The 17,457-nt window shown below is 39.2% G+C and overlaps 1 protein-coding gene across 1 annotated transcript in view; it reads right to left on the bottom strand.

Moving 5' to 3' along the window:
* The window catches only part of LOC150088330 (uncharacterized), a 243,664-nt gene that overhangs the window by 21,039 nt on the left and 205,168 nt on the right, over window positions 1-17,457 (bottom strand). The gene's annotated exons all lie outside the window — the stretch shown is intronic.

Here is a 17,457-nt window from a genome sequence, read left to right as displayed (position 1 = left end):
CCTCCTTTAATATAACTGGATAGATCCCATCCACCCCAGGTGCTTTTCTTACGTTTAACTTCAACAATTTCTCTTCCACTTTGCTCTCAGTTATTACAAAATCATTAAGTATCTTACTGTACTTAGTTTTCAAGCACTGCAATTTGCAAAATTGAAGTCCTTAAATGGTAAGAGTGAGTGATTAGTCCTCAACTAATCACTTTGCTCTTCTCAGCACCTGTTCCAAAAGCTCCACATCCTTCTTAACATGAGGCTTCCAGACATCTTATGCAGTACTCAACCTAACCATTGCCTTATACAATGCAGCCTAACCATTACTTTATACAATGGGATAATCACCTCTTTGTCCCTGCTGCCAAAATTCCTATATCACTGACCAAAACCCCATGAGCCATCCTAACAGCCTGTCTGCACTGCTCCAAAAACTTCATTTTAAACTGTACAAATATCTCTTTTGTTCATCACGACTTCAAGTGTCTCATTGCCTAATTGTTATGTTACTTTGGGATTACTGCTGTCCATATGCAGTACTTTGCATTTATCAATGTTAAACTTCAATTGCTATTTTTCTCAGCACCTCTAACTTTTCTAGGTCTTGTTAATATAATATACACCTGAAGCACTTAACTATAGTTATATTTTATTGCAGCTAATTTAAGAGGTTCAGATAAAAGTTTATTCTTTCTTTTTTTTCCTTTTAACCTTAATAAATTACCAATTCGGCACTTTCTGTTACCAGAAACATTACAAGTTAATATTCAAATCTGTTGAAGGAGTTTATGGTGTAAAATTACAGCATGGACAATTCAGTTTCACTCAAAATCTAAACAAGTCAGCCAAGCTTCAGATCTGGATTCTGGCTGTTCTCCTTGTGGAGAGGAGAACAATATAACAATTGTGATATATGCAACTGACATATATTAAGTATTAAAATATGTGATTGACATATATGGGTGCCTCCGTAGCCAGGTGGGCAGGAGCAGCAGTGCGTAGCACACGCTTCTTGATTAGACCGGGGTTCGAGCCCGTCACCACAAATACAGAGGATGCGGAAAGGTCAGGGAATGACCACCGCATATCCTGGAGCAATATGGCCTTAGTTGCTAATGCTCCTAAAAACCAAATAACAAACAAAACAAACAACTTGACATATATGAAAATAACTTAGCAACAATTTTCGACCATATGAAATCAAACAACTACTAAACTTAATAAAAGATGGTTGAGCAAAGTCACTATCCCATGTGATTGTGACTAACCATTACAATAACAGTACAACTATAGCGTTGTATTATAATAACAACAGTATGATAACTAAAAAAGTCTGCTATTCCACAGTACTTTTGAGAAACTTGGTACAAGGTTTATCCAGTAGCCACAAAAAATTATGGCTACCACAGTTATTGTTCTTATTGGAGGCCATTATGATGCAATGAACTACATACAGGCGGGATCAGCAAAAAGCCTACTTGTATATGCCAAGGTGGATGAACAAAGAACTGCCTAGTTTAATAGAGAAAAACAGATTGGGATAGTTATAGAGCAATGAAAATAACCAAAGTATATGGCTCAAGCCAGCATATAGAGAAGCTGTGAACAGTAATATTTTAAACTGAAATAAACCCCAGGGGCTCACATCTGGTGAGTATGGGCTTGGCACACCCAGGGTCCTGAGCTGGATATCATCATTCTTCTCCTTGGTGATTCCCTACTACTTCTTACCCTGGCGCGCACGCGCTCTCTCTCTCTCTCTCTCTCTCTGTCTCTCTCTCTCTCTCTCTCTCTCTCTGTTGCTGACTGGCTGCTGTCTATGCTGAAAGCAGTTATGTGCTCCTGAATTTTATCTTGAAAATGTGGTATTAAGAAGTTATTTGATTTTCTTGGTAATCATCTTGTTAACAAAGTTATATTGTAGTATGATTGAGTGTTTTTTCACGATATCAGGTAATATTTAACTACTTAAAGACATTAGGCTATTTTGACAGTTGGAACATTCTTCGTTCTAACCGTCAGTTGATTGTATACCTATGCTACAGCATAGCACAAATACTTAAATTTTAACTGGCTATAATTTAAAATCCTGATGTTTAAAGACTGGAAGACCATAATTAATTAATGATAATGGTCTTACTGTTCTGTGTAACAAGGTTTAAATCTAAGGAAATAATGTAAACTGTAAAGGAGGATTCAATAAGCTTTAGGTAGCATAAGCTGTACTACCGTTTACTTTGCTCAAAGTTTACATTTGCGGATTCTCACCAAAGGATAATGGCTAAGGGTTGAGAAGGCACAAAGGATAAAGGTAAGATTAGAGAAAGACATTTGGATGATAAGTTAGGGGACAGATGTATGGGTTTAGTTGAAGATATGGAAACACAGGAAAATATGGTAGTTATGGAAACAAAGGACAAAAAAATATTGTTGGGTGGAAAAGAGTGATTTTGATGTCAATGGGACATTGGTGAATGAGTTTTGCTCTCTCACAGCAGAGAATAATCAAGATTAATTATTCCATAATTGCTTAGGATCTTCAAATGACAAGGTTGTTCTAGATGCAATCTGTTCAGGCAAATTGAATAATCTTGGAGAAATTAGTGGAGTTATAAATAGCAAAAGAGATATGACTGGATTTGGGGATGAGGAAGTTGATAATGGAGAGGATGAATATAATGAAATCTACATGTCTGTGACAAGTCACGAGAAAATAAGATGCAATATCTGCTAGAACAATGCAAAGAAGTTCTGGAAAGGGTAGGCCAAAGAACGTTAAGAATAAAACTGATGGAACATTAATGAAACTAGATACTGAAGAGGAAAGCAGAAGTGTAGGTTTGCAGATCACTGGTGACTTGGGGATGGTTACTCCATTATCTTCCAGAAGTCGGTCTCCCGGTTGTTTTAGAGCAGTTAGGCTTCAAAATAGATCTAATAGAATGGATGACAGTTCAAGGGGCACCCCTACCTCGCGGGGCACGGCTACGTCGTCATGCAGTGGATCTCCTCAGCCTAGGAAAAGTGCCAAAGGTAAACGTGTGCAATGTTCCAAAGTAAGTAACAGTTTGAAAAATACTATGCACAATGTTCAGAAGGATCTTGACTTAGCCAAGGCAAATAGGAATTTGGAGAAGATGAAATGCACACTAACTGTTTCCCTTGGTTTGTCTCCATGCGATGGAACACAGAGTATGCTAGATCAAGGGGATTTTTACCTGGATCGTGCAAGGGAACCTGTAGATTTAGCTAAGAAAATATCTTTTAAAACATTTAGTGAGCTTTTTCTCTGCCTGCGCAAGGACCTGGAGGAATTTCTTTTTCAGGAGAAAAAATGTGTTGGTATGAAGATTATAAATGGGGTGCTTTCAAGATGGCGTACACTTGAAAGTGCTCTACATGATGTTGGCATTGAAAATGAATGTCTAAAGGAGAAGGTCACTGGCTTAGAGAGGGTACTAGATGTGAATGAGAAACAACTGAGAGAGATTCAGATCAAGGAAGACTGGCTTACTAAGGAACTGTTTAATGCTTCCTTGTTGGGAGCAGAAAATAAATGCTTAAAGGATAAAATTACATCTTTGGAGGTGAAATTGGAAGAATACAAACAAAAAATTGAAGGGCTGAAAAATAAAGATAGTGATATGGTAAGAGAACTATACAGTAAGGTAATCCAGCATGAAACACCTCAGAATCAGGTGTACATCAAGGTACGAAGGCAAACTAAGGGCAGAAATTAAAGTCAGGTGTGCTTGTCTTCCTCGTCATTGGATGGGACAAGAGGACATGTTCTGATAGTGAAGGCAGCTGAGGGATCAAGATTGAAAAATAGTGATGAGGTGCATTCAGCAGTAACTAAAGAGCTTAAAAGCAGCTTAAAGAAAATTAGGATAAGGAGGCTTCAGAAGATTAGGGATAATGGTGTGGTATTGGAGATGCAAACAGAAAAGGAGCTACAAGAGTTAAAGGAATGTGAGAGCATTAAACGATTGGGCGGATTCTCTCGACTCCAAAACAGCCAGGGCAAAAAATAATATTGTATGATGTGGAAAAAACAATCAACAAGGAAGACCTGTTAGAAGACTTATAAAACAAAAATTTACTAAATATGAACATCTCTAAGGAGGAAGTGAAGATGGAGATATTTGTCCGTTTTTGTAGTATTAATAAAACAAAAACAGGAAATAATTGGGTCCTCGAGGTGTCAAGGCATATTAGAAGTCATTTTTTACTGCATGGTAGGATTTTCATTGGCTTCATTTCGTATAAGTTCAATGACTTTCATTTAGTTACTTTGCGCTACAATTGTCAGGGATTTGGTCATACAGCCAGAACATGTTATCGCACAGAGCCTGTCTGCAGTCACTGTGCAGGTGTAGGACACTCCTACACATTTTGTACTCATCAGCAAGAACAACCGATCTGTTCCAATAGTACGGCAAAGATTCGAGCTGCAAATCATTCTGTAAGGAGTAAACAGTGTCCAGAATACTTGAACGCACTTGAGTTGGTCAAAGAAAGTGCACGGCAATTTGATAATGTTAATGACAGATATTGATAATCACTTAATTCTTAATCAGTACAATGCAAAATCAAATGGTAACCTATGTATACTACAGATTAATGCTCAGAGATCAAAATTGGTGGCTGATGAAGTTAGACTAGTGTGCAGCAGACAGAATATTCATATAGCCTGCATACAGGAACCATACTTATTGAAAGGTCGACCTATAGGATATCCACTTTCAGTACGTGTACTTTGTGTAGATGAACCAGACTTAAGAGATGCAACTGTAGTGTTTAATAAGGACATAGTTATTACTGTTATAAATTCGTTGTGCTCTTCACAGATGGTGTGCATAGGGGTACAGTCAGATCTTGCATCATTCCATCTATGTTGTATGTATTGTCATCACTCAACAAACAGACATTAATTTCTACATCAGGTACATGGAACTGGTTCAAAATCGCTTGGGTAGTAATTCAGTAATATTTGCAATGGATTCTAATGCAAGATCAGCATCGTGGTTTGATAGAATTACAAATGATCGTGGTCGTCAACTAGATGAATCCTTGGCTTGTTGTGGATTGTTTATACAAAATCTACCAAGTTCAGATAGTACTTTCCTCACTGTTAATGGAGAATCAAATATTGACTTGACAATCTGTAACGTAAGAGCAGCTGGTATCGTGGACGATTAAGAGCAGACTGGATCTGCTCTGATCATCGGGCCATTGTATTTTCTGTCAGGGATATAACAAAACTAGCTCTGTCTCAGGAATGGTTACGACGATTTGCTATCGAAAATGCAAAGTGGAATAGGTTTGACGAATATATTCATGTCTGACTTGGGAATCTGGGCATTCAGTCAGATGTCTGGAGAGAATGCAGTGGAGTTACTTCAGCACTCTCTCTTTGAGGCTTCCAGCACATCTATGAAGCAAAAGAACTGTAATAGGATTCCAGTTAAAGGTGGTCTGGTGAGTTAAGCCAACTTCGGAAGCAGGTTCATAAAGTGCAGAAAAGGTATCAAAGAAGTAAGCATAACAATGGGGAGGAGGAAGTTAATGTACTTAAAGTAGAGTATCAGAGGATACGGAGTGCATACATGCATATGATATCTAAATCAAAATTAACTGCCTGGAGAACATTGGTTAGAACAGTGGGCAATGAGAACCCATGGGGAATTGTATATAAGCTATACACTGGCAAGACTAAAATATATAATGGAGATACAGCATACTCTATTGGAGGTGTTGACCAGGAAAGTACGAGTTGGAGAGAAAGTATGTCTGCGATTTTGGACCATTTGATTGGAGATACTATCTCTGAGCAAGACAATGAGGAACAGATGTTGATGAAAAGGCTTAATCATGCTTACTCTGGGGTACATGACTAGGATCCCTTTAGCCTGATTGAACTCTGTGATGCAGTACAATGCATAAGCAACAATAAGTGCCCAGGGATGGACCTCATTGAAGGAGAGGTCAATAAAGGGGCTCATCGACTGATACCAGGGATCCTTCTTGAAGCTTTTAATAGCTGCCTGCATGACAGGGCCTTTCAATCAACATGGAAGGATGCCCTATTAAAGCTGATATTGAAGGGACCATCTAGGCCAAAGAATGATCCGTGACTTTATCGACCTATTGCCCTCCTCCCTGGATTAGGAAAGGTGTTTGAAAGGATGCTGGCAAGACAGATTACTGACTATACTGAAAAAAAACTTAGGCTGGCCTGGCAGACAATATGGTTTTACTCCAGGTCGTGGAACAGAAGATGCGCTTTGGGCATTGCGAAACTATATATTAGGCTCGAACAGTAAGTATGTCCTTGGAATCTTTATTGACTTTGAGGGAGCTTTTGACTCCATTCAATGGAGCAGCATTCTTATGATGTTGAGACTTGCAGGCTGTTCAACTAAGATCTTTAGGGTGGTAAAGGACTACTTAACGCACCACACAGTGACTGTTAAGTAGTTGGTTGACTATTGTACGAGAGGTGACTAGGGGATGCCCACAAGGATCGGTTTTTGGACCACTGTAATGTGGAACCTAGTTTTGGAAGACTGGTTGCATAGGGACTTCGAGCATACAGAGATGGTGGCATATGCTGATGATCTTGTGTTGCTTATTGAAGGAAATACATGGATGCAACTAGAAACCAGGTCACAGCAGGTTTTGTTTGAACTTAATAACTGGTGTAGGTTACATAAACTGACTGTATCAGGAACCAAAACAAGGACAATGGTGTTTAAGGATCAATTTTTGAGTAGAAGACCCCTGGTTGTTAGAATGAATGGGTCAAGCCTAAAATCGGCAAGGCAATTAAAATATCTAGCATTATGTTTGACGGATCTTTGACTTTCAACTCACATATTACTTAACTATCAGAAAAGGTGAGGAAATTTATTGGGATGATTATTTGAATCACTAGAATTGGCTGGGGAAAAAATGGTAAGGCGCTGAACTTGCTATATGAATGTATTTATCCCCATGGTAACGTATGGTGCACCAATTTGGTTTGAACGTGTAAGTGGAAAACTATTTACTAGAAAACTGTTCCATTCAAAGAGGAATGCTCCTTAGGATGTGCATGGCATGCAGAACTGTGTTGATCCCATCTTTGCAGATTGTAACAGGAAAATTGCCTATTGATCTCCATTTATTGTATTGTGCATTCGCTTACTTCATCTGCTGTGGCATTCCCTGTTCTTTTCTGAATATACATGTGGACATTTTGGCAGATCCCAGGAAGGAAAGGACAAGAAGCTGGGATGCTTTGGTAAAAGTCTGGCAAGAGCATTGGAGTGTTTGTGATAAAGGGCAGATTACACAAAAATTCTTCCCAGATTTAAGAAATGCAGCCTCGATAAAATTCAAATGGTTTGCCCCAAACTTACAAGCTATGTTCTTATTAACTGGTCATGATTTGATTAATGCAAAGTTGCATGATTTAGGAATTAATGAAAGATCTAGTTGCCATTGTGGCAAAAGAGAATCATGGGAACATTATGTACAACTGTGAGGAGTACTGTGATCTACGAATTTAATTAGTATCTCGGGTTAGTAATCTCAATCTTATGGCAGAAGGCTGCGAGACAATTCTAGTTGATAAACAGGAGAACATCTTGGCTTTCCAAGCCTTTGCAACTGCAATATTTCTTAGGTGGAAGACTCCTGCATCTGGAAGCCTTGGATTTGTAATGCAGTATGGTGTATGCCGAATTACCTACAATTCTGTGAAATCGTGGAGGCTTGAGTCTGCTATATTCACTGCAACTCCAGCTCCTTGTCCTGGAATTTCTGCTCTCGGCAGCTCCTTGCACTGGAATTTCTCTTCTTGGCAGCTCCTAGCGCTGCTGGCTTTCCAACAGACTGTGAACAGGTGCAGATCTTTCCAATGAAGTTTGGACTTTGTCTGAAATTTAATTATATGTATATTTTACTTTTTATATAATTTGATTATTTTTCAATTTGTTCATATCAATCTTTTTTGGTCATGGCTGGTTTTTTCCCTCCCTGTACTTGGGCAAACAGGAGAGGGCGTATATAAGAGTACTGCTAAATTATGTTTAACTGACAGCAGAGTTGCCATTGGTTGGCTGGGATCGCTTTAAGTAATAAATATCAATATCAATCAATCACACTCTCTCTCTCTCTCTCTCTCTCTCTCTCTCTCTCTCTCTCTCTCTCTCTCTCTCTCTCTCTCTCTCTCTCTCTCTCTCTCTCTCTCTCTCTCTCTCAGGGTAACTCAGAAAATTTTTTTTTGGCTGGTGCAGCATAAGCCTCAGGCTTCCTTGCACCATATGGCTAATGCCATAAGTTTCACATCAAGATCAAGAATCAGGGAGACTGAGGATCCCTCTAGGATAGGAGAGTGGATTGAAAGATCTATTGCACAGGTTGACCCTGCAATAGATTTCTCAGGGTGCTCTGCTTATAACAGTTAATTTTTATTTTATCCTTCTTTGGGAAGAATGGACATATGTCTATGTTGTCTTCAGCATGAAGATCTAGAATGGGTTCATCATAGTTATTCTCTGCAATGGCATCACAGCTATAGAGCTGTGGTGTCAGTGGTTTCTTCCTAACAATCTGGATTTTCAATGTGGTCTGGCATTACTGGAGTTGATTTTGATTGAGATTGGAGTATTTTTCATCCTGTCTATAGTTTGTTTTGTTGATTGTGATGCAGATGATAGCAGTGACCAAGCCCATTTGGAAATTGGCATTTTTGGAGGAAATTGATGTATCTGTTTGAGATGAAACGGTATGGTATCTCTGGGATGCTTCAGCATATGTACGTTTTGGCATATTTACTTACTTCTGGGTATGAGACTTTGTTCTCTACTTTGTATTTCTAGATTTTTTTTTCTACAGCTTCCATTGCTCACAGGATTTAGAAAAGGCTTTACAGTTTGGACATTGTGATGATTCAGCACTGCAATCAGTTTGAACATGTTTTTTGATCCACAGTTTGAGCAAACTGAATCTCCTCGGCAGACAGTTTGGGAATTCCCAAACTTCTGACACTTGTAGAACCATGTGGAGTTGGGTATATAGGTATGAATACAGCAGGTTAAGTATCTGGCTTTTACTGATGAAGTAATGTTTGGTGAAGAGGAAGTAAGAATGATGTTACTAGTAAGAACAAATTCTCCATCTTTGCTTGAGTAACTTTATGGTACTGTAGTTCTTGAACAATCTCCTCTTCTGAGATATTTAAAAGGTCCCATTTATAAATGGCACCTTTGGAGGTGCTAAGGGTGGCATGAGGTGACAGCTTGGTAGGAACCCCACCAAATAACAAGTTTCTGGAAATACTCAATGTTTGGGGCTGATGGTTTCAACTAGTAAGTCAGAATATTTGTCTTTGTACCATTTTAGGTGATCCAGCTGCAGATTCTAAGCATTTTTTAATATAGAAAGGTGGCAACATACCTAGAGACTAATTCATTAGTGAATGCAGTATAAGGAAAGTTCGAAATTATATTTGAGGTACATATGTTTTCATCCTTTTTGGGGTTGGATTGTCAAAATCGGTTTTGCAGTCTTTAGCAGAGGGAAATTTTCATTTACCATGATTACTCCTTTTAGTCCTGGAAGAATAACTTTTCCTTCCAGGTTTCTAGCCTCACCATGGGGAGGCAGGAGTAGTGCCATGAGGTGACCAAGCAATTAGTTAGTCATGATAGTGATAAAAGAAACAGAACGGTGTCTTTCCTTTCTGAGCCTACTTCTTGTAGAGTGAAAGAACTACTCTAACAGAAAATGAGGAAAACAGTATTCAGAACAAAAATGAATTTGTATATGACAAATGCTCTTTAGAAACTTTGCATTAATGAATGCACTGAGATCACTTGGCCAGAGAACACTTGCACCCTGGGCCAGATAGGAGAGGAGGGGGTATTATGGTCTTAGTTAAGAAACAAAATCTAAGGCAGTGCATCCAATTGACATGGATGACCAGTGCATCAGTGAGTCAGTCTAGTGTGACATAGGCAAAGCAAAAATTAGAGCAGGAGTGTGTTATAGGCCGAACGACTGTGATGAACACAATGAAAATTTGTACAGAGAAATAGAGTGGGCCAGTAAATTAGAATGTCTTATAATGAAGGATTTTAACTTTCCAGGTATTAACAGTAACTTGAGGGTTAGTCACTGACACCAGCAAGACTTCTGTAGGTTTACTGAATGACTGTTTTCTTACAGCAACATGTTAGAGAGGCAACAAAAAAAAAAAATGACAATACTCTTGATCTGATTATCAGCAGTGATTATTCATGCTTTAAGAATCTTCAGATAAAAGAACTACTAGGTGGCTGTGATCATAGTGTATTGATGTGGGATTTACTTAAACATGTAACTCCCATCAAGGGTAAAGAGATGGGTTTTTGCTTTTGTAAAGGAGACTACAGTGGTCTCAGACAGTTTTTAAATTGTAAACAATGTGGCCAACTAATGTTCTTACCAACAAATTCTAAATGGGAAGCATTCAAGAAAATAATCATAAAAGCAACTAGGCTTTTCATACCAACTAGAAATACAGTTCAAGGCTAAGAACTACATGGAAGTCAAATGAACTACTGAGATATGTGGCAGAGAAGAAAAATCCATGGGATACATATAAATTATCAGGTGATACAGAAGCCTATGGTAGATATAGACTGGTCTGCAATCAAGTCACACAGGAGATTAGGCAAGCAAAGACAGATTACAAGAAATCTTTGGCAAGGGATGCAAAGAAAAACAGCAAAGAGTTCTTTACTTATGTAAACTCTAGAAGGAAGGGGATAAATCAGATTGGTCCACTTGATATTGATGGTTCAACTGTTGATGATCCTGCTCAGGTAGCTAACAAACTAAATGAATATTTTTCATCGACATTCACACATGAGGAGTTGTTCAGCAATGAGAATGGCAGAGGTGTATTTAACTCTGGCAGTAAGCTAGATAATCTTGTAATAACAGAGTAAAGTGGAGGAGAAATTGTTGAAGATACACACAAGAAAGGCACCTGGGGGAGATGGGATCTATCCAGTTATATTAAAGGAGGCAGCAAAGGAAGTAAGCAAACCCTTAGCCATAATTATGAGAGCTTCCTTGGACTCAGGGGAGGTACCCATAGACTGGAAATGTGCAAATGTGACCCCAATTCACAAAGGAGGATCACAGGCTGACACAAGTAATTATAGACCTGTTAGTTTAACTTCTGTTCCAGGAAAATTAATGGAGGCACTGGTTAAAGAAGCACTGCAGGATCATCTAGACAAGACTTCAGTTATAGCTTGGACACAGCATGGTTTTTTAAGGGGAAGTCTTGCCTGACCAATTTGATTGGATACTATGATGCAGTCACAAAAGAACTGGATGCACGGAATAACTTTGATATTATATACTTGGATCTTAGAAAGGCTTTTGATACTGTTGTACATGGAAGACTGCTGAACAAATTGGAGCAGTGTGGCATTCGAGGCAAATTGCTGCTATGGATAAAGGGGTGGTTCAGGGGGAGAAGACAGAGTGGTAATTAGCATTAGTAGAGGCATATGATGCAAGAAAGCAAGCTTATTCAGCATCAACCAGAAAAAAAAAAAAAAAAAAAAAAAAACACACACCACTCCCATTTCACCCCTCCGTTCGTTCGAAATACCTGTCCAGTTGAGCCTTAAATTTGTTTAGGCTATCAACTTCAACAACAAATGATGGAAGTCGGTTCCACTAACCACCCTCTGGCCAAAGGCAAATTTCCGCACATCTATCCGACATCCGTCCTTCCTCAATTTGAATTCATGCCCTCTGAGGTGATTATTCTGAGCAAGAGGAAGAATCCCATTGGCATTGAGCATGCTCAAACCATTCAAAGCCTTATACACCTCTATCAGATCACCTCGCCGGTGCCTAGTCTCCAGACTCTGTAATTTGCAAAATTTAAGCCTTTCTTCGTAAGAGCAACCCTTTGTTCCATTCACTAATCTTGTTGCCCTTCTCTGTACTTGTTCCAACAGCTCTCCATCCTTCTTAAAATGAGACCTCCAGACCTGTATACAGTACTCAAGGTGTAGCCTGACCATTGCCTTATATAAGGGGATAATCACCTCCTTATCCCTGCTAGAAAAATTCCTGTATATCATTGACAAGACACCATGAGCTACTCTTGCAGCTCGTCTGCACTGCTCAGAGAACTTCATATCTGCCTGCACAATTACCCCCAGGTCCTTTTCATTCTCCACCACTGTCAGTGTAGTACCGCAGAGTTGATACGTTGCTCTGGGGTTACTGTTTCCGATATGTAGTATTTTACTTTTGTTAATATTAAACTTCATTTGCCACCTCTCAGCCCATCTGTTCAACCTTTCCAGATCCTGTTGCAGCAGCATAGTGTCAGTAGTGTCCTTAACAACCCTGCCAACCTTTGTATCATCTGCAAACTTGGACATTAAACTTGATATACCATCATCAATATCATTCATAAACACCGAAAACAACAACGGACCCAACACTGAACCCTGAGGAACTCCACTAATAACATTAGTCCACATTGAGCAGTGTCCATTGATTACCACTCTGTCTTCTGCCACTCAACCATCCCTTTATCCATAGCAGCAATTTGCCTCCAATGCCACACTGCTCCAATTTGTGCAGCAGTCTTCCATGTGCAACAGTATCAAAAGCCTTTCTAAGATCCAAATATATAATATCAAAGTTATTCCCTGCATCCAGTTCTTTTGTGACTACATCATAGTATCCAATCAAATTGGTCAGGCAAGACCTGCCCTTAACAAAACCATGCTGCGTCTGAGCTATAACTGAATTCTTGTCTAGATGATGCTGCAGTGCTTCTTTAACCAGTGCCTCCATTAATTTTCCTGGAACAGAAGTTAAACTAACAGGTCTATAATTACTTGTGTCAGCCTGTGATCCTCCTTTGTGAATTGGGGTTACATTTGCACATCTCCAGTCTATGGGTACCTCCCCTGAGTCCAAAGAAGCTCTCAAAATTATGGCTAGGGGTTTGCTTACTTCCTTTGCTGCCTCCTTTAATATAACTGGATAGATCCCATCCACCCAGGTGCCTTTTTTATGTTTATCCTCAACAATCTCTCCTCCACTTTCCTCTCAGTTATTACAAAATCATCTAGCTCACTGCCAATGTCTACTTTACCTACGTCATTCTCCTTCCTGAATAACTCCTCATGCGTGAATGTAGATGCAAAATACTCATTTAGATTGTTAGCCACCTGAGCAGGATCCTCAACTGTTGAACCATCAATATCCAGTGGACCAATCTGATTCATCCCTTTCCTTCTTGAGTTTAAACAGGTAAAGAACTCTTTTCTGTTTTTCTTTGCATCCTTTGCCAAAGATTTTTCGTAGTCTGCCTTTGCCTGCCTAATCTCCTTTGTGACTTGGTTACAGACCAACTTATATCTATCATAGGCTTCCATGTCGCCCATTAATTTGTATGTATTCCATGCATTTTTCTTCTCTGCCACATGTCTCATTAGTTCATCTTACAACCATTTAGGCCTAAACCTTGAACAATATTTCTTAGTTGGTATGTAAAGCCTGGTAGCTTCCAAGATTAGTTCCTTGAATGCTTCCCATTTTGAGTTTGCTGTTGGTAACATCATCAGTTGGTCCCACTGTATAGAATTTAAATACAGTCTCAGACTATCATAGTCGCCTTTACGAAAACAAAAACCCTTCCCTTTACCTCTGATGGTAGTTACCTCCTTGAGTAAATCCCACTTCAACACACTGTGATCACTGCCACCTAGTGGTTCATTTATCTGCAGATTCTTAATGCATGAAGAATCACTACTGATAATCAGATCAAGAGTACTGCTCCCTCTTGTTGCCTCACGAACATGCTGATGTAGAAAACAATCATCCTATAAATCCACAAAAGCCTGGCTAGTGTGTGCGTGACCAACCCACAAATTGCAGTCAATATCTGGGAAATTAAAATCCCCCATTATAAGACTCTCTGATTTACTGGCCCACTCCATTTCCCTGTACAATATCTTATTATACTCATCAGAGTCATTAGGCCTATAGCACACTCCTACTCTCAATTTTGATTTCCCTATGCTTATGTCACACCAAACTGACTCGACACTGCCCTGTCCATCGATGTAGAATGGCTTCACTTCCTTGGATTTTATGTGTTTCTTAACTAATAGCATAACCCCTCCTCCCCTCCTGTCCTGTCTATCCTTTCTATACACATTGTATTCCCCAAATTCCAGTTCCGCATTCCTTATATCTGTGTGACACCACGTCTCTGATATCCCAACAATATCTGCCTTTGATGTTTTGAGCAATACCTCAAATTCATCAAATTTACCAAACTCCAAGCATTGGTGTACACGCAAGTATGCATGCACCAATGGACACTGCTCATCGTGGACTAATGTTATTAGTAGAGTCCCTCAGGGTTCAGTGTTGGGTCCATTATTGTTTTCTGTATTTATGAATAATATTGATGATGGTATATCCAGCTTGATGTCCAAGTTTACAGACGATACAAAGGTTGGCAGGGTTGTTAAGGACACTACGCTGCTGCAACAGGATCTGGAAAGGTTGAGCAGATGTGCTGAGAGGTGGCAAATGAAGTTTAACATTGACAAATGTAAAGTACTACATATGGGAAACAGCAACCCCAGAGCAATGTATCAACTCTGTGGTACTACACTGACAGTGGTACAGAATGAAAAGGACCTGGGGGTAATTGTGTAGGCAGATATGAAGTTCTCTGAGCAGTGCAGATGGGCTGCAAGAGTAGCTCATGGTGTCTTATCAATGATATACAAGAATTTTTCTAGCAGGGATAAGGAGGTAATTATTACCTTGTATAAGGCAATGGTCAGGCCACACCTTGAGTACTGTATACAGGTCTGGAGGCCTCATATCAAGAAGGATGTAGAGCTGTTGGAACAAGTACAGAGAAGGGCAACAAGATTAGTGAATGGAACAAAGGGTTGCTCTTATGAAGAAAGGCTTAAGTTTTCAAATTACAGTGTCTGGAGACTAGGCACCAGTGAGGTAATCTGATTGAGGTGTATAAAGCCTTGAATGGTTTGAGCATGCTCAATGCTGATGGGATTCTGCCTCTTGCTCAGAAAAATCACCTGAGAAGGCATAAATACTAAAATTGAAGAAAGACATATGTAGGATAGATGTGTGAAAATTTGCATTTAGCCAACAGATAGTTGGTTGGTGGAACAGACTTCCATCCCTTGTTGTGGAAGATGATAGCCTAAATAAATTTAAGGCTCAGCTGGACAGGTATTTCGAATGAATGGGGGGGGGGTGGAAGTTTTTTTTTTTTTTTTTTTTGACTGATGCTGCATAAGCTTGCTTTCTAGCATCATATGCATCTGCTAATGCTAATCTGATTGGATACTATGATGTGGACACAAAGGAACTGGATGCAAAGAATAATTTTGATATGATATACTTGGATTTTAGGAAAGCTTTTGATTTGGTTGCACATGGAAGACTGCTGCACAAATTGGAGCAGTGTGGCATTGGAGGCAAATTGCTGCTGTGGATAAATGGATGGTTGAGTGGGAGAAGACAGAGTGGCAATCAATGATCACTACTCTTTGTGGACTAATGTTATTAGTGGAGTCCCCCAGGGTTCAGTGTGGGTCCATTGTTGTTTTCTGTATTTATTAATGATATTGATGATGGTATATTAGGCTTAATGTTCAAGTTTGCAGACAATATGAAGGTCAGCAGGACTGTTAATGACACTAATGACAGTACGGTGCTGCAACAGGATCTAGAAAAGTAGAGCAGGTGGGCTGAGATGTGGCAACTAAAGTTTAATATTGACAAATGTAAAGTACTGCATATAGGAAGCAGTAACCCCAGAATAACATGTCAATTGTGTGATACTACACTGACGGTGGTAGAGATTGAAAAGGACGTGGGGGTAATTATGCAGTCAGGTATGAAATTTTCTGAGCAGTGCAGACAAGCTACCAGAGTACCTCATGGTATCTTGTCCTGCAAATGTCATGGTGTCCTCATGCAGATATACAGGAATTTTGCTTGTAGGGATAAGGAGGTTATTGTCCCCTTTTATAAAGCAATGGTCAAGCTACTGCTTGAGTACTGTATACAGGTCTGGAGGCCTTATTTTAAGAAGGATGTAGAGCTGCTGGAACGAGTACAGAGAAGGGCAACAAGCTTAGTGAATGCAACGAAGGGTTGCTCTTACAAAGAAAGGTTTAAGTTTTACAAATTACAGTTTCTGGAGACTAGGCACCTGTGAGTTGATCTGATTGAGGTGTATAAAGCCTTGAATGGTATGAGCATGCTCGATGTTGATGGGTTTCTTCCTCTTGCTCAGAATAATTGCCCGAAAGGGCATAAATTCAAATTGAGGAAAGACAGTTGTAGGATACATGTGCAGAAGTTTGCCTTTAGCCAACGGGTGGTTGATTACTGGAACAAACTTCCATCTGTCACTGTAGAAGTTGATAGATTAATTAGATAAATGCAGAACTAGACAAACATTTGGATTGAGTGTATGGGTGAAATGAGAAGATTTTTTTTTTTTTGGCTAATGCTATATAAGCTAGCGTTCTTGCACATTTGCCTTTACTGATACTAAAACTAATGCATGAATAATCACTGCTGATAATTGGATCAAGAGTATTACTCCCAAACAGTCATCCAATGAACCCCTAACTCATCCAATACAGAGCAACAAAAAGGAATTATATTCTTAATCTGGTTATCAGCAGTAATTATTCATGCATTAAGACCTGTAGATAAAAGAACCACTAAGTGGCAGTGATCACAGTGTATTCATTTGGGATTTACTTAAAGATGTAACTACCATCAAGGGTAAAGGGAGGGAATTTTGCTTTTGTAAAGGTGGCCACAGTGGTCACAGACAGTTTTTTTTTTTATACAGTGGACCAACTGGTGATGTAAGCATCAGCAAATTCAAAATGAGAAGCATTTAAGGAATTAATCATAGAAGCTACTAGACTTTTCATACCAACTAAGAAATATTCTTCAAAGTATAAGCTTAAATGGATGTTAGATGAACTGTGAAACTTGTGGCCGTGAAGAAAAGTGCATGGGATGCATATAATTATCGAGCAATACAGAAGCCATTGGTAGATATAAACTACTGTGCAATCAAGTCACAAAGAAGACCAGGCAAGTGAAAACAGATTATGCAAAATCTTTGGCAAAGGATGCAAAGAAAAACAGAAAAGACTTCTTTACTTAAGTAAACTCTAGAAGGAAGGGGATGAATCAAATGGGTCCACTTGATAATGATGGTTTAACAACTGATGATCATGCTCAGGTTGCTGACAAACAATGAGTATTTTGCATCTACATTCACACATGAGGAATTCTTTAGAGAAGGGGATGTCACACGTTTATCAAGCTCTAACAGAGAGCTAAATGATTTTGTAATAACTGTGAGAGGAA

Source organism: Mastigoproctus giganteus, chromosome 3 (assembly GCF_048544385.1).
Source record: "Mastigoproctus giganteus isolate SK-2022 chromosome 3, ASM4854438v1, whole genome shotgun sequence".
NCBI classification, from domain to species: Eukaryota; Metazoa; Arthropoda; class Arachnida; order Uropygi; family Thelyphonidae; genus Mastigoproctus; species Mastigoproctus giganteus.
The sequence above is the reverse complement of the archived record's forward strand: the minus strand, read 5'-3'. Positions and strand labels throughout refer to the sequence as shown.